The sequence below is a fragment of the Silurus meridionalis genome, chromosome 29 (assembly GCF_014805685.1).
Source record: "Silurus meridionalis isolate SWU-2019-XX chromosome 29, ASM1480568v1, whole genome shotgun sequence".
NCBI classification, from domain to species: domain Eukaryota; kingdom Metazoa; phylum Chordata; class Actinopteri; order Siluriformes; family Siluridae; genus Silurus; species Silurus meridionalis.
Genome location: NC_060912.1, coordinates 2550749 through 2575600, shown reverse-complemented (window position 1 = coordinate 2575600; position 24852 = coordinate 2550749). Strand labels below are relative to the sequence as shown.

General features: G+C 37.8%; 1 long non-coding RNA gene across 1 annotated transcript; it reads left to right on the top strand.

The window, feature by feature from the left end:
• Nucleotides 1–9620: 9620 nt before the first annotated feature.
• LOC124382084 lies at nucleotides 9621–23668 on the top strand. The gene is made up of 3 exons (XR_006924975.1): nucleotides 9621–9681; nucleotides 20175–20285; nucleotides 23200–23668. It is a non-coding gene; the product is annotated as an uncharacterized LOC124382084 (long non-coding RNA).
• Nucleotides 23669–24852: the final 1184 nt, after the last annotated feature.

The following is a 24852-nucleotide window of genomic DNA, read 5'->3' as shown; positions in this document are numbered from 1 at the left end:
TCTTTCTTTCTTTCTTTCTTTCTTTCTTTCTTTCTTTCTTTCTTTCTTATAGTCTCCATCTCCATCTTTCCTTTTCTCATTCCGTCTTTCTCTCTTGATTTGGCCTCGCAAGTAAACGATATTCGTTTGTAATTTAACTGCACCAGGAACAGTTCTACACATCCAGATGTAGCGGATTATTTTCCATCAGTCAGTTTCTGTTGTTTTTTTGCTCAGATTCATTTTTTACATTTCACCAATTTCCTCTTCCTTCCTCTCAGTGAAGTCAATGCTTTTGTTGTCTTTTATTGTTTTTGGTTGTTACCGAATCCAGGGTCCCATAAAAAAAAAGCTGTTCTGGTATGATTTGTAAAGATCAGATATTTTTCTCCACAAAGCCCTTAATTGCAAGACATTGGATTGGATTGGATTGATTGGATTGGATTGGATTGGTGTCACTTCGACATAGTTATATAAACTTTGTTTCTGTTTACAAGCTCTGATTGCTGAGAGCAGGGACACTGAGTGATGAAGAATGACTGCTCTTCAAATCATAGCCACTTAGCCTTCAAGACCAGACTCGAACCTGATAATGACAATAAACCCTGCTCAATAATAATCTTTCTTTTTCTTTCTTTCTTTCTTTCTTTCTTTCTTTCTTTCTTTCTTTCTTTCTTTCTTTCTTTCTTTCTTTCTTTCTTTCTTTCTTTCTTTCTTTCTTTTGTCTAAATCACTATCAATATCCATCTTGCCCCCCATCATGTGTTCTTTTGCCTCCACACTTCCTCTTTTCCAATCCCTTCTCTGTTACTTTTCTTTTTTTCTTTTCTCATTCTAGCCATACACCTTCCTTCCTTCCTTCCTTCCTTCCTTCCTTCCTTCCTTCCTTCCTTCCTTCCTTCCTTCCTTCCTTCCTTCCTCCTTTCCTCCGTAACCAACAAATAAACTGAATAGATATTGGAATCAAACCAAACATGTTCAAGATCAATCAACCACACATTTTATTTACTAAACTTCTTTGGGGGGGGCAGACATCTCTATTATATTGTGACCTTCACTAATATTGGCATTCTTATTTAAATATGAGAAAAAGAAGGTTGTGAAAAATCATCTTAGCCACTGCTGAAGCTGAAGAATTGTCAAGTTGCATCTTGGGAATTGGCAATCCGGCATGCCTATGGTTAAGTATCAAGATCCTGCTATGCCGTCCCAGATGCCTCATTTGAATGCCATAGAAAACATGTTGGATGAAGAAAAGAGGAAGGTCCATCACATTGGATTTTGGAGGATCTGGAAATAATCTGTATGAAGGAATGATCTCAGTTGCCTTGCCTTGTATTCCCCATCCTCATTATTCAGTTTAATAAAAGACTCACAGTCATTCTATTGGCAAATGTAGGTACAGTAGCACAGGTAGTATTGACTAAAAGGGTGCCAATAATTGTGCCACACATACGTTTGTTTGACTCTGATTTATATATAAAAGGGTTTTGTGTTGCCAATTTGTCTAATATCCATGAGAGCAGATATTTTTAAAGACAATATTTTACAGCCGGCTTATATTCCCCATGGGTGCCAATACTTGTGAAGGGCTCTGTAGTAATAACTGTAAATAACATGAATAATGTAATATTTGACTAAATAAAGCATTGCATTTTATAAATAATAAAAAATAAAGTGCTGAATTGAGTATATTTCCGAGGCAAACATTTTGAAGCTGAGCAAAAACCTCGGTTATTACTGCTAGGGTTGCTCGATTATTGCTGCTATGGCAACCGTATCCTGGCCTGCTTTATGGTCTCTGGGTTTGCTGATGGATCTAAAGGCAGAGTATACTATGAAATTAAAGCCGATTATTAGGTTTATATTCAGGTTAAAGAAATTATATATTTCCATGAGTTTTATACATTTTGTCAGTATCCCAGCGGCACGTCAAGATTTCATTTGGTGCGTTCCCTACTTTGACCTTCTCGCTGTTTCTGCACTAATCCCTGACCTTTATTTCTCAATTCCTTGTATAAATATGACTAAGATTGACTTATTAAAGCCCTAATGGAATAGATTTGCATTCATCTCATCTCCTGTGAGCCAGGTGGCGCGAGCCTCTCATACCCTTATTAAAGGTCTGAAATCCCATTGAGGACCGGATGACAATAGAAAAAAAAAAAAAAACCTCGCGTGCTGATGAAATTCGAGATTATCCTCGAGCATACACAGGTGGATTTGATTCAAATAGCTGTGTTTAATCTCTGTGATGAGATTAGGTTTAAGGCATGGCTTAGGTCAATGACGAAAACGAAGGAAATGATATTAAATGTCTGAACTGTCTGAGACCTCAGTAATTATCTGCACTGAGAAGTGAGTGGTGAAATATTCAGGGGGAAAAAAAAAATAGAGAGAAATTCGAATGGATTTTCTAACTAAAAGCATCATTCTTTTTCATGTGTGTATTTATGCAACATGTGATTGCTTCTCATGACCCATGTACAGTTGGAAACACAGTCTATTTGAGACACATGCACGTTCCTTTTGTTTCTATACAATGAAATACGTAAAATGGAAGAAAACACAAAAATTGAAAAAAAGTGAAAAAAAAGTTCTGAAGAGACAAAATCTGACATTTTTTGTCTGTAACAGAAAACTAGTTTAAGAAACCAGGCGGTGGAAGCTTAATGGTTTTGGGGATGTTTTGTTTGAAGTTTGGAGACTTATTCGGGTAAAAGGAACCAACATGGCGACCATTCCATACTTCAACACCATGCAATTCCGTCTAGACTGCGGCTCATTGAACCGAATTCGCCATAGAGCAAGACAATGACCTGAAGAGTACGTCCAAGCTGTTATTTCAAAAGCAAACAGTGTTGTCTATCATGGAATGGCCTGCCCATGCAGCGCACCTTAATCCTATTGAACTGCTCTGGGATGATCTAGAAATTTTACAAGAGGCATGTCCAAGTATTTCAGATTAAATATCATATATATATTTTTTGGACACCAAACATAAACCTGTCCCATCTTGAGCACAAAGAAAGCTCCATGAAAATATGGTTTACAAGAATTACAATTATATAGAATTTTTTGTCTATCTCAAGTATGAGAAATATTATGTTCATTTGACATTTGATATTGCTGGATTTATCAGTGCACTCGGTGTGGTCATTTTTCACCGCTCGTTAAAATCCATAACTAACAACTAATCAGGGTGTTAGAACAAAGTTTGGATAAAAGGATCGTCATGAAAAGACATGAAAGCCAAGTGGGGTTTTTGGTTTAATGGTCCTCAAATTGGGGTGGTTTCATTACGTTTCGGGAGGACAGACGCTAAATGGGTGATGCGATCTAACTAGGAAAGTTAGTTAAACATCGGTCGCATAGCGTTGTTTCGATTTCGGCCTTTCATGTGAATCCGTGCAAAAAAAAAAAAAAAGAAATGACCATGTTTTAATCTAAAGCTCTAAAACCTACTTATGGTGCATGGCATATGTCTGTCTGGTTCATTTCCATCGAGCGGCGCATGTTCGTCCGGCAGGCTTTGATCATGGCCTTGTTAGTGGCCATGTCCCTGCTCTTCAAAGCACAGTCTCAAATCGCAAATTGTACCTCTCATCAATTTGAGCTACCGGCAACTATATACCTGCAAATTAGTAGGAATATGTGGGAGCAAAAGAAAAGACTGATGAAGATAGACTTTTCCCATGACAACATTTCTTTTGTTTGTTTTTTTCTTTGCATATACGATGCATATAGGATTCACATTCGGACTTTTATTTAAAGTCTGAAAGCAATCTTGCACAGACTGTAGCAGCTGCCTAAAGAGCAAATCTGCTCAGCTGGACAACAGGTCCGCTTTAGAGGTTACAGAGCACACTGAAGAGCAATTTCACGCTCGAAGGGAACCAGATCGGTACAGAGAGCAGCACGAGTGTGTGTCTAGCATGTAAAGATTGTGATTTAATTAATTACAAAACTACAATCAGAATTATGGCTTTAAAGGGGAAATGCTGCTACTAATGTATGCATATAGAGAACTTTTTTTTTTAAAGATTTAATTCTCTTTAATTGATTTGTTTATTGTTATATGATTTTCATGTGATTTTGTACAAATGATTATTTTGTTTCCACCAGATTTTTTTTTTAAGCAATTCACTTTTTTTTTTTTTTCCGCAAGCAACTGCTTTTTTTATTTTTCATAAAAGAATTTTTGTTCTTTATTTTTAATTTTTTTATTTCTTACTATTTTATAATGTTTTTTTCTTATTTACAATTAATTCATTTATATTCAGGATAAAAAAATATAAATTTTTTTATTTACATTTTGTGTGTGTGTGTGTGTGTGTGTGTGTGTGTGTGTGTGTGTGTGTGTGTGTGTGTGTGTAGTATCCAATCGTAAAATTTATATATGCATGTGTTACTATGATCATAAATGGGTCTTGTGTTAAAAATACATATGCAAATATTATAAATAAATTCATTGTGAATTTTATATTAAAAATAAATGAATCGATGGGAAAAAAAATAAAACTATTCAGAAAGAAAGGAGTTCTAGACAATTATAAAAAAAGCAAAATAAATAAATGAACAAGCAAACTGATGCACCAATGAATAAATAAATAAACCTTAAAAAGCTATAATATATATATATATATATATATATATATATATATATATATATATATATATATATATATATATATAAAAAAATGATAGTTAAGAATGTAAAAAGAAATTTATAAATAAAACATTTGTCAGGAAAGAACATCAACGGACAAATGATAATTAAATAAAATTAAATGAAAATATGAAAAAATGGAATTGAAAAATATGCGAAAAAGAACACAGGACGCTCATGTAAGGTTTGTTTAGAGACGGCCAATAAATTAGCACCAACAACCATCATAAATGAAAATGAAGTGCACACACACACACACACACACACACACACACACACACACACACACACACACACACATCCTGAGAAGCCTGGAGCTATTTGAGCTCCTTTTTATCCCGAGACATGCTGTATAGATACTCGCAAATATTGGTTTTATAGAAACCTCCTGAAATTCAGCAGGGAAATGAGAACTGAATGCCAGAAGATATTCCAGTGAGTCCTAGCAGCTGTTATCCCGAGTGTTCAGACTGTGTGTGTGTGTGTGTGTGTGTGTGTGTGTGTGTCTCAATGCTGGCTCCCAGGTCCTCGAGTCAACACGTACCTGTCTCACTGTCGGTTTCTGAATGCCAGAGCGCACATGAATAAAGCTGATCCTCCATGTCCGCATGTCCTCCATCATTATTGGCCTGCTCTGGGCGATCTCACCTCCACAGTGCGAGCGAAGGAATGGAAAGCAATGGATGTAAAATAAAAAATAAAAAAAAGAGATTAAAGAAAACACGCAATTATCAATCAAGTACAAGGCAACAGATTGGAGCGTTTAAAGAGATCCGTTCGTACAAAGATTTGCCGCAGCATCTCATCGCCTCTGATTAGAACCCAGGAATTGTAAATTGTGGCTAATTAGGCTGTCACGGGTTCATTAAGGGCTCGGGAGCCCTGCCTCTCCCTCACCTGCATGTATATTAAAACTCATTAGCCTCCTTGTCTGAGACACCACTTGCATTAATTGCCACGGATGCCCCTGCCCTCTCGCTCTCTTTCTTTCTCACTTTCTTTCTTTCTTTCTTTCTTTCTTTCTTTCTTTCTTTCTTTCTTTCTTTCTTTCTTTCTTTCTTTCTCACTTTCTTTCTTGTCATGCTCCCATGCGCTATACAGCTGGATGTATATTGTTTTAAATACTTCTTCAATTGGACAAAAGTGGACAAAGGTTTGAGGACATCTGACCATTAGATCCCTATTAGTCCACACTTCTTCTTTTCTTATCTTTTTATTGTTCCTTTTTATTTCCTAATTTTCTTTCTGTCACTGTCCATATATCCTTTGATCTTTTTTTTTTTACAATTTAATTCTTTCTTTTTTTCTAATGTATATAACAATAAACATAATTTATTATAAACAGCTCAAGAGCATGCAGTTTCTCTCTCCTCCGCACCACCCCCACCCCCCTCTCTCCATGTCTCTCGCTTTTGACGAGGATGAAATGCTTGTCTGCCCTGTCAGGGTTTGAGCCAAACTTAATGATCCAAGCCAAACATCTAATCCACTGGGCTGCAGAGTTGTAGAAGTGACAAATGTTCCACGTGTAAGAGAAGAGCAGAGCCACAACTCATGCTGCGCATCTGCTCCCTCTCTCACGCAATCGTGACTGCTGAAAGATCACCTCGAACAGCCCGGTGCTCAAACACCACCCTTGCATTCACCTGCACCTTCGCCTCCACCTCCACCTCTGCTTTCACTTCCGTCTCAATTTCCACCTGTATCCCCATCTCTATTTCCACCTCTACATCTGCTGCCATCTTTATTTTCACCTCTACCTCCTTTCTGCCTTCATCTTCATATCCAACTCCACAGTGACTTTCATTTCCACCTCTGCCGCTACCTCGGCTTCCATCTTCATCTCCACCTAGATTTTCAACTCCACTTTTGCCTCCACCTCCACCTCCATCTCTATTTCCGCCTTCATTTCAATTTAACCTCCACCTCTATCTCCACTTTCACACACACACACACACAAGACACACACACACACACACTTTACTCTTTAATCTTGCCACTTCTCTTTCGTTCTCTTTCTGTTCTTCTTTCTTTCTGAATTTGGATTTCTTTTGTTGTTTCTCCTGTATCCCTAACCCCTGACCCTGGCCCTGATACCCTCCTGCCCCCTTCTCCTTTTTACTGCCAGGAGTTTGGTGTGACTTAATAAGTCGTGTTTGCCCTGCGGGAGGTTGTGTATTGAATTTTTTCTGACCTCTCCTACAACTCGCGCTCTGTGCAGCAGAGTCATTCTGCGTCTTTAATTGCTTTAGTAGCTGAGAGCCAGAGCACACACACACACACACACACACACACACACACACACACACACACACACACACAGACACACAGACACTGTACACCGGTACATCCAATAACCCACATCCGTCATTATTCACCATTAAAGTACAGCACCTGCACTCAAGAGATCTAAAACCTGTGTGTGTGTGTGTGTGTGTGTGTGTGTGTGTGTGTACACTGTAGGGTCAAACGTTTGTGGGTCTTTCTTTCTTTCTTTCTTTCTTTCTTTCTTTCTTTCTTTCTTTCTTTCTTTCTTTCTTTCTTTCTTTCTTTCTTTTCCTTTTCCTTCCTTCCTTCTTTCCATCTTTCCTTCTTTTTCTTTCTTTCTTTCTTTCTTTCTTTCTTTCTTCTTTCTTTCTTTCCTTCCTTCTTTCCATCTTTCCTTCTTTTTCTTTCTTTCTTTCTTTCTTTCTTTCTTTCTTTCTTTCTTTCTTTCTTTCTTTCTTTCTTTCTTTCTTTCTTTCTTTCTTTCTTTCTTTCTTTCTTTCTTTCTAATTACATAGCTATGGTTGGGCCTGGATGGGCCTGGGCCCACCCATCTGTCATTCACAAAGTGGCCTAATTATTAATAAGTGAATTCTGTTGCAATAATCACAATACTTGATGTATTAAAGTTAATTGTATTGTTTCTTGATCTTTCAATTCTTTATATCTTTCTTTTAAAAAGGCAAAAGCTCTCTTTGTCTCAAAAACATTAAAACGCATTAAATCTGCTTAAGAACAGGTTACTGATCGAAAGGTTGTCAATGTGGGGCCCTTGAGCAAGGCCCTCAATCCTCTGCCCCAGAGTTGCTGTATCATGACCGACCCTGAGCCCAGGTTCCGAATACGTATTGCTGTAATGTCTCTGTGACAAGTAAAAGCACAATAGATTGCATAACCTCCAGAAGAAGGAAGTAAAAATAATCTTCCAGCAGACAGCGAGATAAAATGTCTCGGCATTGATTAAAGCAGAAAGATATAGTGCGAGTGCAGAAATATAAAACGGAATGCACAAATACCACCAGGAGGTGAAGGGGTTCGGGTGAATGCAGGATGATGTCAGATCAAATCAAACAAGCCAAGCACATTATGAGGGAAGGAAATCTCCCAATATCCCCTCTGTGTGCCGAAGAAACGGTGGAGAAATTGGACTGTGAAAAAGCCTTTGGTGTCCCTTATTACCTCGCAAATACCTCGGAATACCTCTGACGGGACTCCAGCCTCTTATTAAAGTCCGAAAAAATATGACACTTCCCAGGGATTCGTTTCTCAACCCTTAATTCAAACCCACACACACTCAGGTGCATACTGTCATCTGAATGCTCTTCTATATTAGCTGACAAAAACAATACCCAGTTCAGATTTTTTTTTTAATTAGCTGCAACACGTCTCAAAAAAGTTGGGACAGGGCCACGTTTACCAATGTGTAGTGTCACGTTATCTGTCCGTATACATCTGGGAACTGAGGAGACCTGAAGTTTTGAGAGAAATATGTTGTCCCATATCTGGTTCCCTGGTGGTCTAGTGGTCATAAACCAAAAAATACAACAAAGAATACCCAGAACTGTTGAGCAGCTAAAATCCTGTATAAGACGCATATCAGGGCAACAATTTTCTCCCAAAATTTCAGCAACTGGTCTCCTCAGATCTTAGATGTATACAGACAGAAGACGTGACGCTACACAGTAGTACACGTGGTCCTGCCCTAACTTTTTAAAACGTGTTGTAGCCTTTAAATTCAAATGTCCTTAGTTTTTTCACATAAAATGATACATTTCTTCAGTTTAGACATTTCTGTGTTCTATTAAGCATAAAATATGGATTTATGAGGTTTGCAAATCTAGGGTTAGGGTTAGGGTTAGGGTTAGGGTTAGGGTTAGGGTTTTTATTTACATTTTACATAGTATCCCAACTTTGGGCTTGATGGACTTCCAGGGCATGGAATATCCCTGTTGTATATATCTGAAGATTTATTTCCAAGAAATGTCTTTACAGCTAAATGTTGATGGAGTCTGGAAAAAAAAAGTTTAAATCATAGAAAAATAAACGTTTTTTTATGGTTATCATTATTACTTTTTGCGACTCTCCAGAGCTCTAATCAATTACAAAGACAGAACGTAGCCCCCAGAAAAGGAGCCCCCGCACCGCCAGCGCTCTGTTTCCCAGTCGCCAGCTTGTTTTATTTTTACCGGGGAGGGCTAATGACGGAAAATTTCAGCCGGCGAGCACGAGCCCCATCAGAGGCGCCACGACATTGGCGTTTCCGCACCATTAATTTCCACAGGCTTCCGTGGCGGGACGAAACAAAATCAAATTAATTAGGACGCAGGAAACCGACATGAGGAATTAATAATGATAATAATGATGAAAAAACACACAGCGTACTCACTAACGGATGCGAAACAAACGACACCATTTATTTCTTTTTATTTATTTGTTTATTTATTTGCTTTTTTTCCCCCTTTATTACAGACGGGCTACGTTGATGCCAATTTCGGTCTAAATTAGAACCGAGGCAACTCGTCGCTACCTTTTCGAATGAGAAAGTTTTATTAGAATTGATATCCCTGAAGGAATTTGTGTAAAAAAAAAAATGCTTCAATTGAAATGCATTGTGTGAGCATTGGTTTTGTTTTTCCATTTATGACCTTGAAATGTCCTCAGATTCGGATCAGAAATTTGCATTGCCGTTTTTCTTCCTTTTCTTGCAGGTTAACAGGAATGATGCGACCGGTGGTTCTGGAAATGCTGGATGCTGTGTGTATGTGTGTGTAAGTGTGTGACTTTCTTTCTGTTCTTCTTTTCATATTCTGGTATAAAGTATCACCATAGAAACCCTACATAAAGGTCAGCAAATGACATTTAAGGAAAAGTCTGGCCTCAAAATGATCATCCTCATGATCTTCATACTTATCATCATCCTCCCCCTCGGTATGTCCCTCATCATCTTCATCAACCTCACCCTCATCACTCCCATCTTCATCGTCCTCAACCTTAATTTATAACCTCACCATTTTCTTCCTCTTGATCCTCATCCTCATTAGCATTGTTCTCACACTCATTATTTTATCTTCATGATTCCCATCATCCTCATCTTCATCATTATCATCGTCCTCCTTATCCTCATACTCATCATTTCAATCATCACCCACCCTTACTCATCATACTCACTTTCATCATTTCCATCCCCCATCTTTATCATCATCACTTTAAGCCTCATGATTCTCATTGTCTTCTTCATCATCCTCTTTATTCTTCCCTCATCATTCTTCTGATTCTTATCCTCATCTTCACCCTCATTACCCTCATCATCTTGACCTGCATCAATTTTATCCTCATCATCTTCATCTTAATCATAATTCTTCTCATCCTCATCATTTTCATTCTAATAATCCATTTTAAGAAAAAGGTGTATGAAAAAGTTGTGCATGTTTCTTGTGTGTGTGTGTGTGTGTGTGTGTGTGTGTGTGTGTGTGTGTGTGTGTGTGTTTAAAGAAATGTACTTGCAAGCAGGTAAGTAGACAAATGTCATTTTCTAAGTCCCAAAGTCCCAAACAGTTTAACTGTAAAGACATTTCTCACATTTCTCATCATTACATCCATTTCCCCTGCTGTCCTGCCGAACAACAACGTAATCTGTGTAGACTTTGCCTTCATCAGCATCAGTGAATCATTTAGACTTCAGATTCATGAGCATTAGAATACCAAAGAGAAATCTATGAAATCGTATACAAGCTCACTTCAATATCTGAAGATCTTCAGCAAACTTTCATCAAGGCCTTCAGAATCGCTGACTTACCTTCAAATATTTTTTGCCCATTAATACGTAGAACATTGTTCTCAATAGTCTATTCTTTTCATTCTATAGTGTTTCTCTTGGATGTGCTGCTTCTAGGAGTGTCTGTTTACATTTGAGTTTCAATTGAATCAAATTCCACATGTTGCCACATGTGGTTTAAAGAAATCTCTCATAATCAACATTGTGGGTTAAAGCTTTAAAGTACATACTGTTTGAAGCTGTTGCTTTAACCAATCAGATTTCAGGTTTGGCAACACCTGGGTCATCTAGCAGGCATCCGATAACGTTGGCATTTTCACATCCTTTGTTTGGATGGTCGGAGAGCGCGCTAGTCAAAGCTCGCAAACGGCATCTGTAGCACAATGTCAAATCTGTATTTAAGAGCGTTTTTCTTTTCCACAATGTTCGACAGAGAGGAAAAAATTGTTAAAGATACTTCCAAAGAGATTTTCAAGAAAAGCTGGACATCCTGAGGAAACAGTTCAAAGCAGTTGCTTTTTCATTTACCATTTATACTTTTCTCTTCTCAGGAATTTGCACAAAAACACACAATTGCATGAAAATTTTTTACAGAAGGATCATTTTATGAGGTAATATTGATGCTTCTGCTACAGATATTGTGAGCTGTGGCTCCAGTAAAAGGAGACTTGTTAAAACGTGTTTATTGGGTAGCTTGCTTTAGAAATACGTGTCTGTGACGCAGCACTCTGTGATACGGTACTGCGTTTCTCTACAGGATAATCTTGATGGTTCCTATAGCTGTGGCATCATGGTATTAAGAGGTGGATTGACTCCATCAAACCTTTTATTCTCCCCCCCCACTTTATCCTTAGAGTCCTCCAAGCTCAGACAAAAATGCTCAAATGGGCATTTCAAATGCTGGCCCAAAGGTCATTCTGTCTCCATCGGTTAGATATAATGCCACACTTGCCTTAAAAGGACAATGGCTGGAATATGAGAATAAGGAAGGAGAAAAAATAATAGTTCATTTATAGCGCAAGTAACTACCGAGAGCTTAAGAGGATTAACAACAACAATCAGCGTAGACTCTATAAATCTTCTATTGAAAATGTATTGATCTACTGCGACCAGTTTTCAGTTTTCCCCATTAAACTGTGTATAAATGTATCTCGTCCAAGCCGAAATAAAATCTGCATCCTAACGCCTGTCCTCTGGCAAAAGATTTGGCTCAGGGTACCTCAAAGGAATAGCAATTATAATGACTGGTCCACTGTCACTTGCCTTGTCATTGTCCATAAACTTCATCTCAAACCAGCTTCCACAGGATGCACAAATCAGACGGATAGATAACACGACACAGCAAGGTCATGGAGACTTTTCCAGGTCTTGGTTTCTCTTTATCTGGTGCTCTTTTTTTTCTTTTGTAATCTACAACCATCCAAAATCAGATCCCCTTCTAGTCACGTGTTCTACCAGGGAATAAGAGGGAGTACTTTGCGTCAGACTGTGGTACAAGGATTTAATGTTTTGTCCTTTTCTGAAGATGTTTTAATCCTAAGCTTTTAAAGAGGGCTCATGCTGAAACAGGATAAAGTCTCATAGTTTGAGTGAAGGGACATTTATATGTTACAGCGTCCAAAGACATCCTATACAGTTGTGTGCGTTTGACTTTGAGAAAGAACCACATATGGTTGGAAAAGTCAAGTGTCCCATAAATTTTTTAAAAAGCTTGCCATCCAAAAGAAGGGAGCAATACATGGAAATAAATAAATATATCAATAATTCATATCAATAATACAAAAGCAATTTAACAAAGGTTTAACAGAATACAATGCATTGCAAATCTCATAAACCTATATTTAATAGAACATAGATAACATATTAAATGTTGAGAAAATGAGAATATCTACCATTTTTAGAAAACAATTGATAGCAGAAACACGCAAAAAAAGTTGTGACAGGCTCATGTTTACCAATGGTGTAGAATCCCCCATTTTTTAACGATAATCAGGAAATTTCTGGAAACTAAGGAAACCAGTTTCTGGACTTTTGGAAGAGGCATGTTGTCCCATTTTTGACTGATATAGGATTCTAACTGATCAACAGTCTAGGGTCTTCTTTGTTGTATTTTTCAAAACTTTTTTTTTTTTTAATTGTTTCATTGTTGGATTCTTAGCTCAGGTTCTTGTCATGTTTGTCTGTATGGGTTTCCTTTGGGTTCCAGTTTTTAACTCTGGAAAACATGCTAGGTGGATTAGATTGGGGAAAATGCTCTCTGTGTGATTTTTTTGAATCCGTGAGTACATGGTGCCAATTATCCATAATTGCTTACAGATACAGTAGGCTTGGCCTTAAGAAAATTTAGATAATGTATATTTATCACTGAAAGGCATACACTATATAGACAAAAGGTTTCTGGACACCTGACCATAAGATTCATCTGTGATTTTTGAACATCCCATTCCACTGTCCCTATTTGCTGTTATAATAATCTTCACTCCTCTAGGAAGATGTTCCACTTGAGTTTGGAGTTTGCTTGTGAAAATTTGTGCTTAATCTGGAACAAGGGTTTTAGTAAGCTTTCCAATTAATCCCAAAAGTGTTCAGTAGGGTTATAAAGCTTTATAGCAGGAGATCTTCCACTCCATATCTCATGGAGCTGGGATGGTGCATAGGAGCATTGTTATGCTGGAACAGGTTTGGGTCTCATAGTTCAAGTGACAGGAAATCTGAATGTTACCACATTTAAAAGACATCATTTGCAATTTTGTGGCAACAGTTTTGGAAAGAATCACATATGACTGGAAAAGATACTTTTGTCACTATAGTGCAGGTATGTGGTAAAAAAAATCCAATACAAATAACAATAAACTATTGGTACACAATTTATAATAATAATAATAATAATAATAATAATAAAGTTAAAATAATAAAAATAACAATAATAATAATAATAATAATAATAATAATAATAATAATAATAATAATAATGTTAGAAGAAGAAGAAGAAGAAATTTGAATGCATTTCTATGAATTATTAAATAATGTAAATAAGAATCCCTGGCTAATAAATAGGTGAGTGCTGACAGAGCGGATACGTCGCATTGCAGGGCACATGCCTCTATTCATTTATATTCACACTTACAGAGAAGAATAAATCTCTTTTTTGTGTGTGTGTGTGCGCGTTCTTCCTTTTTCTCATTCACAACCCTGCAGATTTCATTTTTGATAGGATATATAAATAATGGGGGAACTAGCTTGTATAAATGTGCTGTTCTGTCACTGGAGATGGATGCCACATTGTCTAGTTATAAGGGGTCAGCAGACTCTGCTCTAACCAAGTCGGTTTTGTGTGCGTGTGTTGAGCTGATGGGATTGGTATCATCCTCGGGCCGGATTGGTTCACCCGAAGGGAGGGGGAGGTTAGACTCTCTCTCTCACCTGCGGATACGAAGACCTTTCTGTAATGTAGTTGAGGAGAAATTATTGCACTCAATTTAAGGCTTATCCCATGAAATTAACACCCCGAGCTCTCTTTTTTTTCTGCTCCTGAGAGTGATTTTCTGCAGAATAGTCCTTCTCTTTGGAAGTTTTGAAAGTAAAAGTGCTTTATTGTGAGTCGAACCTGAAATGTCCAATATATACGATGTACGCCACACTATATCGGGTGTAGCGTTTGAACTTATTCGCACTCAATCATAAGAACTGCAAATCAAGCATATTTTGGAAAGCATTAAGGACCGGATCTTGTTCTTGAGAAGGTATAATCGTGGAGTTGAATGCTATAATTCTTGGCGTTACTGAAATGCGGTCGGCGTCTTGTTGAAAAATGTTTCAAAGGTTCTGCTTTCGAGCTAACAAATGACAAAGCATAGAAACACTAGTGGTTATTGCCCATGATATCATCACAGAAGAAATGAACGAGGTCATGTGACAAACAGTGGCGTTACTTTTACAATCCTGAAGTGAATTGTTTTTCTTAAGGTCCTTGTCAATACAGTGATATATGCACATATCCTGTCCAATCAAATTCAAGCATTTTTGTGATGCAATGAAATTTGTTATTTATTGTATGTATTGTGACTCCACATGAACACATATCTCAGTGACTTCATAGCAAGTTTTCCACAAAGAAATGAGTTAAACTCTTAGATCCATCTTGAGAAAATATGACCGTCACAGTTTGTAGCAGTTGCTTTGGAGGGTTCCTCAAATCATAAATGAAATTCTTAAAACTATTTGTTCAACCTCCACATCATGTAGTCGTTTGAACAAATTGCCAATGCTTGGGTAAATTCGTTTAGGTGATTGTGTAGACTTGTCCTACTTTATTAATTGTTATGTTGATCAAAATGTATTATACTGGTTCTCACCTGAATAGTCTCAAACCCCAAAACATCTAGGCATCAGTTATTGCATAAGTCATTAAATACAAAAAAGGTTAGACCAGTTGTCAAACAAACAAACACTAGTACAGTACAGTACAGCAAAAGTGTGAATCCTGTCCGGTCTCTTGCCGTCATTATCTCACATACACTAATGTGTACATTTTTGCTGTTGAAATTCATATGTGCCATACAGAAGAAATTCAGCCTTCAATCATTGGGATACAAACCGTAGTTTACATCAGAAAACACTGAAACGCTCATAGTGACAACATGATTAACCATTTTGATGACCTTGTTTGTAAACAATGACAAAAGGACCATGGTAATGATAAGTTCATTGACACAAATACTTAGTTTTGAAAGAGCAACTAAGGATTTTGAGAAATTAAAGGCTTTTGCAAGAAGTCCATTGCTGTTTGTATAAACATTTTTCAGAAAATAGATTATTGGTTTGCAGCTATTAAGGATGATTTAAGAAATGCTCCAAAGCAACTAAGAAAAACTGTAACATCTTCAGCTTTCACCGCGTTGATATAGTATATACAGGCAATTAAATTGGTACACAGGATTTGTTGAAAGCCAGCATAGTCAGGGTTAGGGTTAGAGTCTAGCAGTGTTAGTCCACAAGAAATATAGATCCCCATGTATTCATCTCAATGTAGTCGGGCAGATGCACAGGTGTTGGCAATTACACTTTAAACCCAAGGAGAAAGAGAAAATTCCAGTTCTAGATGATGGCATATCCAATGCCCTCCACGTTTTCAATTGGATTTCATAGCCTCCACTGGAGTTGAAATGCTAACACTTATTGTTAATTAGCAATACAAATCAGCTACACTTGGAAGGGACTTGGTTCAGGAATATTCTTTTCGTTTTCCTTTTTTTTTTTTGGATGAAACAATCAGTGGTTGCCTTAATCAGCTAGCTCCTTGCTCAATTGTTTTTTTCAGGACCTTGGACAGAGTGAACAGAGCAGATCAATATTTCTTTAGAACTATTGCTTCAGAAATGCTTCTGTTGAAATGGAGAAAAAGGTTGTAGGTTTCATAATGGAGTTATTATTTTTGTTTCGCTGATTAGGTCTCAGGTCAGACGTTTAACAAGAATTATGTAGTGACCCAATTTTGGATAAAATATTTTGTGGTTGCCTTCACCAGCTAGCTCCTTTTTTAATAGTTTTGTTTTTTTCAGGACCTTGGACAGAGTGGACAGAGCAGATCAATATTTCTTTAGAACTATTGCTTCAGAAATGCTTCTGTGGAAATGGAGAAAACGGTTGTGAGTTTCATAATAAGAATTTTGTAGAGACCCAATTTTGGATTAAATATGTACCCCAAGCTTTCAAGCTTTACTCATGTAACCTCTTGGTATGCCAGTTTATTAGACTGTCTTTTTAAACTTAAAAGTTGATTGTAAGTAAGTAAATGTAAGTAAATTAAAGAGTAATACAAAATGGTGAGCCAAAAGTGAGCCACAGAGTGAAAGGAATGCTGATAAGGGGAAATTGTTAACCTGACCCATTAAAGGGGAAGGAAAATTCCGATCGTGCTTTTTCCACCAATAACTGCTAAAAAAAAAAAAATTTTTAGGAATTAAAATTTCTTTATTTCTTTTATTTATTTATTTATTTTGCCTCACAGAATCTTTAAGAGCTGTGGAATCTGACAATTTTCTTCCGAGTAAATGCATCGATTCTGATTCAGTTGAGCCTGAATGAAACTATTAACTTGCCTGAATTTAATTCTTTGAACTGAATTGAATAGATTCAATCCTTTCCTTTTAAACTGAGTCACTTGAATGTGTTATGATTTAAATCGAATCCACTGCATTGTGAATGCCAAACAAATAAATAAATATATATATATATATATATATATATATATATATATATTTTTTTTTTTTTTTTTTGATTCAATCTACAAATTGTGAATTCTATTGTAAAAAATTTTATATTTTGTTTAAAGCAACACACTTTGATTTCAATACAAACTTATTATTTACCAAACTAAAGCTATTCGATTTGTGCCTCCCGAGCCGAACCTACTGGCCCATAGACAGCCGACATAGGTGTTACACACATATATGTGTATGTGTGCCACAAAAAGCCTCTGATTAAAGTTTTGCCATGTCAGCAGTTTTTCACCCAAAGCGCAAGTTCACTTGCAGGTGAATCCTGGCAGCTCTATTAAGCTTGCTCTATTCTCAATCCACAGAGCCACAGAGGCCCAAGTGTGTTTGAACGATGAGAATCTTTGTCCATATTAATAAAAAAAAATTGTTGTCCAGGAATTTGATAGAGCTACCGGTATAGTAATTGACATCATGAATAAACTTTGCCAATAGCTTGCACCGGTTGTCACGAACATATTCAATGTTCTAGCATCGGTGCGAGGATTTGTCCAATTCTGGGTGTCTGATCTCATTTTGTTGGTCCGCTTTTTATCGGACGTGCTTTTTCTAATAGCCACAGCGCAGCTTGGATTTCCTCTTAACAAAGGCGAGGTGCATCAACAAATTAGCTGTTCTGCTTATGGAATGTCTAATTAGTATAACAATGACATCATTAGCAGGCCCTTGTCCGGCTTGAAACAGTCTAAATAAAGAAACCGATTTGGCCTTCATATTGTCAAAATACTCAATTTGTGCTATGCCAATCGGAGACTTATCATTCTGCACATGAAGATGGTCTCACACACACACACACACACACACACACACACACACACACACACACACACACACACACACATACACACACACACACACACACACACACACACACACACACATACACAGAGTCCAGATGACTCCTCATTATCCCCACAGCTGTAAATTGTGGCTGTCCCAGACAGAATTTCAATTATGTACTCTTTAAAACACTCATTGGATTAAAAACAACAAAAGGCCACTCGCAGCAATCAGGCTGCCTGATTAGGTTTTCACATGGCGGATAAAAGGCCTGCTGCCAAATCGGGGTTGATCATTCTGTGATTCAGAGGCACCACTCTTTTGTCAGCCTCTTGTCTGTGTGTGCTGCCAGGTTCATCTCCATTTGTCACTTTCTGTTTTGGAAAAAAAAAAAAAAAAGAAAAGAAAGAAAATCTGCATTTTGTTCTCTCCATCCTACAATGGAGGAAAGGTTAATGTGGGTCAAGAGAGTCGCTGGGTAAATCCATGACTGCTCTCATGAGGTGTCCCCGAAAGACAACAGGACATTAAAATGGTGTTCGTTTTACAAGCCAATTAAAAATAATGATCTTGGTTTACCATTGTTTTACCGCTCACTATGGAACGGATTGATTTAGCCAGAAAACCTGATTAAAACATAACAGACATTACAAATAAATTGGGACAATCACGTCTTCCATCGCCAGATTTTTATCGCTCTAATCGCTATATTGGGACACGTGACATTTCCAACCATCTGTGATTCTTCCCCTGAACTCTTACAGCTTAAGACACAATAGTTTTCATTTGTATTTTTAATGTCTTAAGATGTAGGAGCATGAAAATGTTCCTTCATTTGAACTTGGAGACCCAAATCTTGTTTGAACATCACACTGCTCCTGTGCACAAATCCAGCTCTATAAAGATATGCTTTACTCGAGTTGGAGTGGAAGATCTCCTGCTCCTGCTCAAACCTTTTGGAACACCTTTGGAATGAATTGGAATGCTGACTGAACCTTAGGCCCTACTCAACTTCGTCAGTACCTGAATTTACTAACTGGCTGAATGAAGACAAATCTCCTAAACCTAGTGGAACATCGTCTCAAAAGTGTGAAGGTTATTATAAGAGAAAATAGACACTAAGTGTGTAATCGGATCTTCTAAAAGCACTTCTTGTTTTAAGTTCCCAAGAATCAATGATGCCCTAAATACAATAAAATACATGAATACAAATTCAAATACTTGATTCAAGGACAAACAGACACCACTAACCCATAGATATGTACATTGCTAATTTTTTTGGGTCCTACAAGCTCCCATTAAAGTGCAATTTGGCTTAGGATCTGGAGGAATGGAGGGCCAACTGATGTTTAAGCAGTGGTGGAGAGGTCCAAACCCTCTAATAGGTCTGTAGCTTTGGGTTCAATTCCACCTCATGAAGAGATGTCTGCATCTTTATAGAGAAGATAAACCCTTTGAGGATCCTGAGCCATCTAGAAAGGTACCAGCTCCAGTTTCATCCCACTTCATGAAGATTTGGTGTTGGAGTTGATCTTCAGCTAAATATGAGTTATGAGTTGTGAGCTCTTGGTTCCACAACTTCATCTGGCTGTAGAAGACTGTAGAACGAGCTTTCCTCATACTCACACATTCCGGTGCTCATGATATTTCTAACTCTTGAGTTTTGTAATGTTTTTATGATTTTTAATCACAAAGTGATGGGAGGCGAGATTGAGATGGTTTGGACATGTGCAGAGGAGGGACATGAGTTATATTGGTAGAAGAATGCTGAGGATGGAGCCACCAGGAAGGAGAAAAAGAGGAAGACCAAGAAGGAGGTTCATGGATGTGGTGAGGGAAGACATGCAGGTAGTTGGTGTGAAAGAGGCAGATGTAGAGAACAGGGGGGTATGGAGACGGATGATCCGCTGTGGAGACCCCTAATGGGAAAAGCCAAAAGAAGAAGAATCACACTCTTGCTGTTGCATGAATGAGGATGGGTTTCCTTTTTGAGTCTGGTTCCTCTCAAGGTGTCTTCCTCAGACCATCTAAAGTTTTGTATATTTTTTTCCAAGATGGCCCAGGCTTGATTATCGGGGATAAATACGCATAATTCATTTAAATGTTTGTTTTATAATTCTTTTATTCTGTAAAGCTCCTTTGAGACGATGCCCAATGTAAAAAGCGCTATAGAAATAAACTTGAATTGAATAGTGATTTAAATATTTAAATAGGAGCGGGTCATTTGTGTAAACTCTGAATACTGCTAAGAGGATAGATCTATTTCTAGGAAAAGGTCATCAGGATACAAAGTGTGTTTAAAATGTGTATACAAAAGCTTACCTTTTTGTCAAATATCTGGTAAATAGACAGTGTGCTTGACCAAATCTTTGGGCATGACCTCTTCTCAGAGCCAGTTATTTTTCTTCTCTTTCTCTCTTTCTAACAGATAGGTATTGTCTTGAAGGCAGCCCATGCTGGGCAGTAAATAAGTCCACTGGTGTGAGTAAGAGCAAGAGCAAATGGCCCCAGTCATCACGGGCTGTTCATTCTTTTGGGGGTATGTATTCGAGTTATTTTTGTCTTTTGGGCTACGTGATTTTTTTTTTACACTTTTATTGTCTGATACTTCTCACTGACCTCTGCTTTGTCCTGCCATATCTAAATCTAATACCAAGAGCATTATTACTTGCTATACATTGGCAGATTTTTCCTACAGGTGACTATAGTTGGTATCAAAACATTTCTAGCTATGTTAATCGAAAGTATTTTATTTTCCTACCTTTACAAACGATCATATTCAAAATGACCCCCTTGCACCTCAATGCAGCGTTCACAACGTTTACAATGTGTACTAGAAGTCTTCTCTTCGAAGCACCTTCCGCAATTCGAGTTCAGTGTTGTGATTCGATTCGATTTGATTCAACAGGTAGCAACTAACCAGAATTTCATTGTCAGCAGTGTAAAATATTTACATATGTACAGGTGGGAAAGGCTTTGATACATGATGGATATAAATAAATAATGACAGATGAATGAATAATATGAAATGAATTATATAAATAGAAATAAACAATTCTATACAATGAGTACAGCGGTCATCGATAGCGCAATTAAGGCGATATTGTATACAGTTTTCATTTAAAAGCTTATATACAAACAGTATGTGCAAAAATGTATGGCGAGTGCAAAAAAAAGTAGGCTATTATATACAGTATGTGCAACAGATCATATTTATATGGTGACAATCCTCATACAAAGACTCGATTCCGCCAGTCACTTGTGATATCGCTCGGAAATCGTTGTCCAATCATAGCTAGCAGGTGGGAAAGGCCTGATATCAAAAGAGTAATATTTTATCCAGGCACTGCCCCCTCTCTTGCTTGCTATCTAGTCATTTACTTCGGCTCTCTACAGCTTTAAAAAAAAAAAAAAAATATATATATATATATATATATATATATATATATATATATATATATATATATATATATATATATATATATATATTCGAGACTGAGAATGTTAGCAGCGATGTTTAGTGATCGTATCATCCAGTTTCTGAATTTCTCCACGGTTATTTCTGTCGCTTTCTGTCAACACGCAAACACCGGCTTGCATTCTCGGTGTAAATCGACCGATCGTCTCGATAGCTGTTGATGATAGACTCGGATATCTCGAGTGCGTCTCTAGTCCATCAAATAAACAGCGCTATTGTATTCAAGCCGACTAGAAATACAGTACATTTCACGATTTCTCTCCCCGTTTTTGAACATCTGCAAAAAGTCCTAACGTTCCTATCGTTCATCAGCTCCCAGATGAGAACCCTGAGGTGCTTCTGTTGCTCATGCTGCACTACAGGAGAGAAAAGAAGCACTATCTACCCTGTTACACATACATTTTATGGACAAAAGAATGTGTTATCCACATTGGCTGGTGTGAAGATCTAGTTCCAGATGTAGGTGAGGTGAGAAAGCCTGGGATGGAGTCAATTCATTCCAAAGGTGTTCAATAGAGTTGAGAGTCAGAGTTCTATTGCAGGCTATTCAAGATCTTCCTCTACAACCCATACCGAGCTGCACAGGGAAATTGTCCTGCTGGAGCTCCTAATTCAAATGAATTGTGTGCCTCCAAGTTTGTGGAATTGGTTTGGGAAAGAACCAGATATGGCTGGAAAAGTCAGGTGTCCCAATACTTTTTGTGCATGAGTTCATAGACACTTATGATTGGTTGGTGTTTTGCTGTGATTCAATTCAATTCATTTCCATAGCACAATGGACATTGTCTCAAAGCGGTGATTTATAGGTATTTATCTCAGATGAGCAGCCTGAGGTGAATGTGGGGAAAGTAAATCTCCCTTAGATAGTATGAGGAAGAAACCTTGAGAGGAACCAGACTTAAAAGTGGAACCTCATCCTCATTTGGGTAACACTAAAAGTGTGATTATATATCGTTAAAACACCGGAAAGTGAGAAATATCACAAGCACTGGAGTGTGTGATTGAGTCTTACAGTCAATTGGAGTTTTGGAACAAAGAGCTCCTGAGCAACTTAGCTCGAGATCAACATCAATTTCTTCATGTTCAATGACGGAGAAACAGCAGTTGAGGTTGTTTATCCTCAAAGTCTAATATCCGAAATGTTCATTAAATGGTATTCAACTGGAGCTGGTACATTTCTGGATGCCTCAGGATCCTAGCAAGGTCAACATTTTCTCTTTGAAGGTTCGAAATCTTCATGAGGTGGGATGCTCCTGGAGCTGGCGCAACCTCTAGATGGAGTGGAAAGGAATAAGCGTCCCTGCTGTTCACAATAATAACAAGCAGATAAGGTGCATTTCATCAGATGTTATGGAGCACAAGGTTTTGATTTGTGTTGTGTTTTTTTTTTTTTTAATGATGTCTGAGAATCGTCTGGGATGGAGCTCGCGATCTCCAGATTATTGTAAGAAGGTTTTTTTTTTCCAAAACAGAGCAGGGTTGTATTTTGGCGTTATTTCAAACGCATTCATTCAAACGGAAGAGCAAGAATCTCTTCTTTCTTTTTCTGTTTCTGCCTGTCTGTCTCTCTCATGCTCACAAGTGCTTTTGCAGCTCTGATGAATGCCCGGCACTTCTCTGTGTTAAGGCCAGCGGCGCAGCCGAGAGCAAAGATAATAAGGTTCTTGCTTCGCCTTTAATAAAAAGAAAGGACTTTTTCAAGTTTGCTCATCTTAAAGAGGCTGATGCGGCTCGGTGTTTGCTTTTCCTTCAGCCGCTGCCTCTCCCCGGACATCCAAGCAGATTTAGTGCACCTTATCTCCAAAGGGCCAGGATGGGCTTCTGCTACTGAGCAAAACAATTACTCACAGCTACTCCCTGTCTGTCCTGCCGTATTTCCACTTCACACACACACACACACACATACACGTGCAAATTCTCACAGAGGAAAAAAAACCTGGAAGACATTCAATTTGGGATTTTTTTTCTTTGTCAGATCATCGGGTGAAATTAATTTAACACTCGGCTGTTTGCTGAGACACAATGCGGCGGAAACGACAATCGAGTCATTCGGCGTCCCTCCAGTGCTGTAAAAAAAACATCTCGGACTTTGAGTACAATTACACACTGATTTGGACAGTTGTAACTTTAATAGAAATTCCGTCACTGGAGACCTCCAAGTACTTCATATAACACTGTGTGTGTTTTTCTTGTGTACAGGAGAAACACTGGTGGTGTTTGGTGGTGTAATTATCATTAGTATAAATGTAGCTCAGGTTATCGCATTTTATTGGTGACTGATCACAGGCAGATTGAAATATTTGTTTTTGCTTTATGTATAGACTTTAGAAATATTTCGTCAAGTATCATTCGGTATTTTGGATCCATGTAATTCACCGATTAGGCATAGAATTATGACCACCTGCCTCATATTGTGTTGGTCCAACTTTTCCTGCTAAAATAAACCCGACCCATCTAACATTAACAGCATGAACTTCTTCAGCAGTTTGAGCTACAGTCTGTTGGATCGGACCACACGGATCAACCTTCGCTCCACACATGCATCAATGAACCCTGTCACCGGTTCACCGCTGTTCCTTCCTTGGTGCACTTTCGATACCGCTGCAGACCAGGAATAGCCCACAAGAGATTTGGAGATGCTCCGACCCAGTCGTCTAGACGTCACGATTTGTCAAACTCGTTTAAAACCTCAAAGAAATCGACTTCAAGGACAACGTTTTCACCTGCTGCTTTTATATGCCACCCACTAACAGGTGCCATGAAGAAGAGATAATCAGGGTTTTTCTCATAATATAATGCCTGATCACTTTATATGCATCATTTGGTATTTCAGATGCATGTTATATACAGTATATGGGCAGAAATGTATGGATTGGACATTAGATGTGTATGTGCTTTTTGAACATCAAACCAAACCACATCTCCATGAAGCTGGCTTTGTGCAAATGTCATGCTGGAATAGGTCCAGGTCTCCTAGTTCAAGTAAGGAAACATTTTTATGCTCTCACATCCAAAGACGACTTATAGCAATTGTGTGCCTTTATCTTTGTTGTAGCAGTTTTGGAAGAACCACTTATGGCTGGTGTCCCATTTAATTACATTACACTTTGCACCTATATTAGATACCATGCATGACAGTGCGTGTAGAGCTTCATGCTTCAGCTTTATGTACATATACACTACACTATACACCACTGTAACTGAATAAACACAAAGCTCCACATTCAAAAAAAAAAAAAAACTAGTAGAACATCTTCCCAGAAGAGTGGAGGTTATTATAACAGTAAATGGAAACTAAACGTGGAACCAGGTGTTCAAAATAACAAATAAAAAAACACATGAATCGAATGGTGGGGTGTCCACATACTTTTGGCATTCAAGTGTAGTTCAAAGGGACATAACGATAAATAATTTTCTGTAAGATTTTTCTACAGACAGACAAACAGACATACAGAGGATAGATAGATAGATAGATAGATAGATAGATAGATAGATAGATAGATAGATAGATAGATAGATAGATAGATAGATAGATATTGTAATGGGCACATGGATGATAGATAGATAGATAGATAGATAGATAGATAGATAGATAGATAGATAGATAGATAGATAGATAGATAGATAG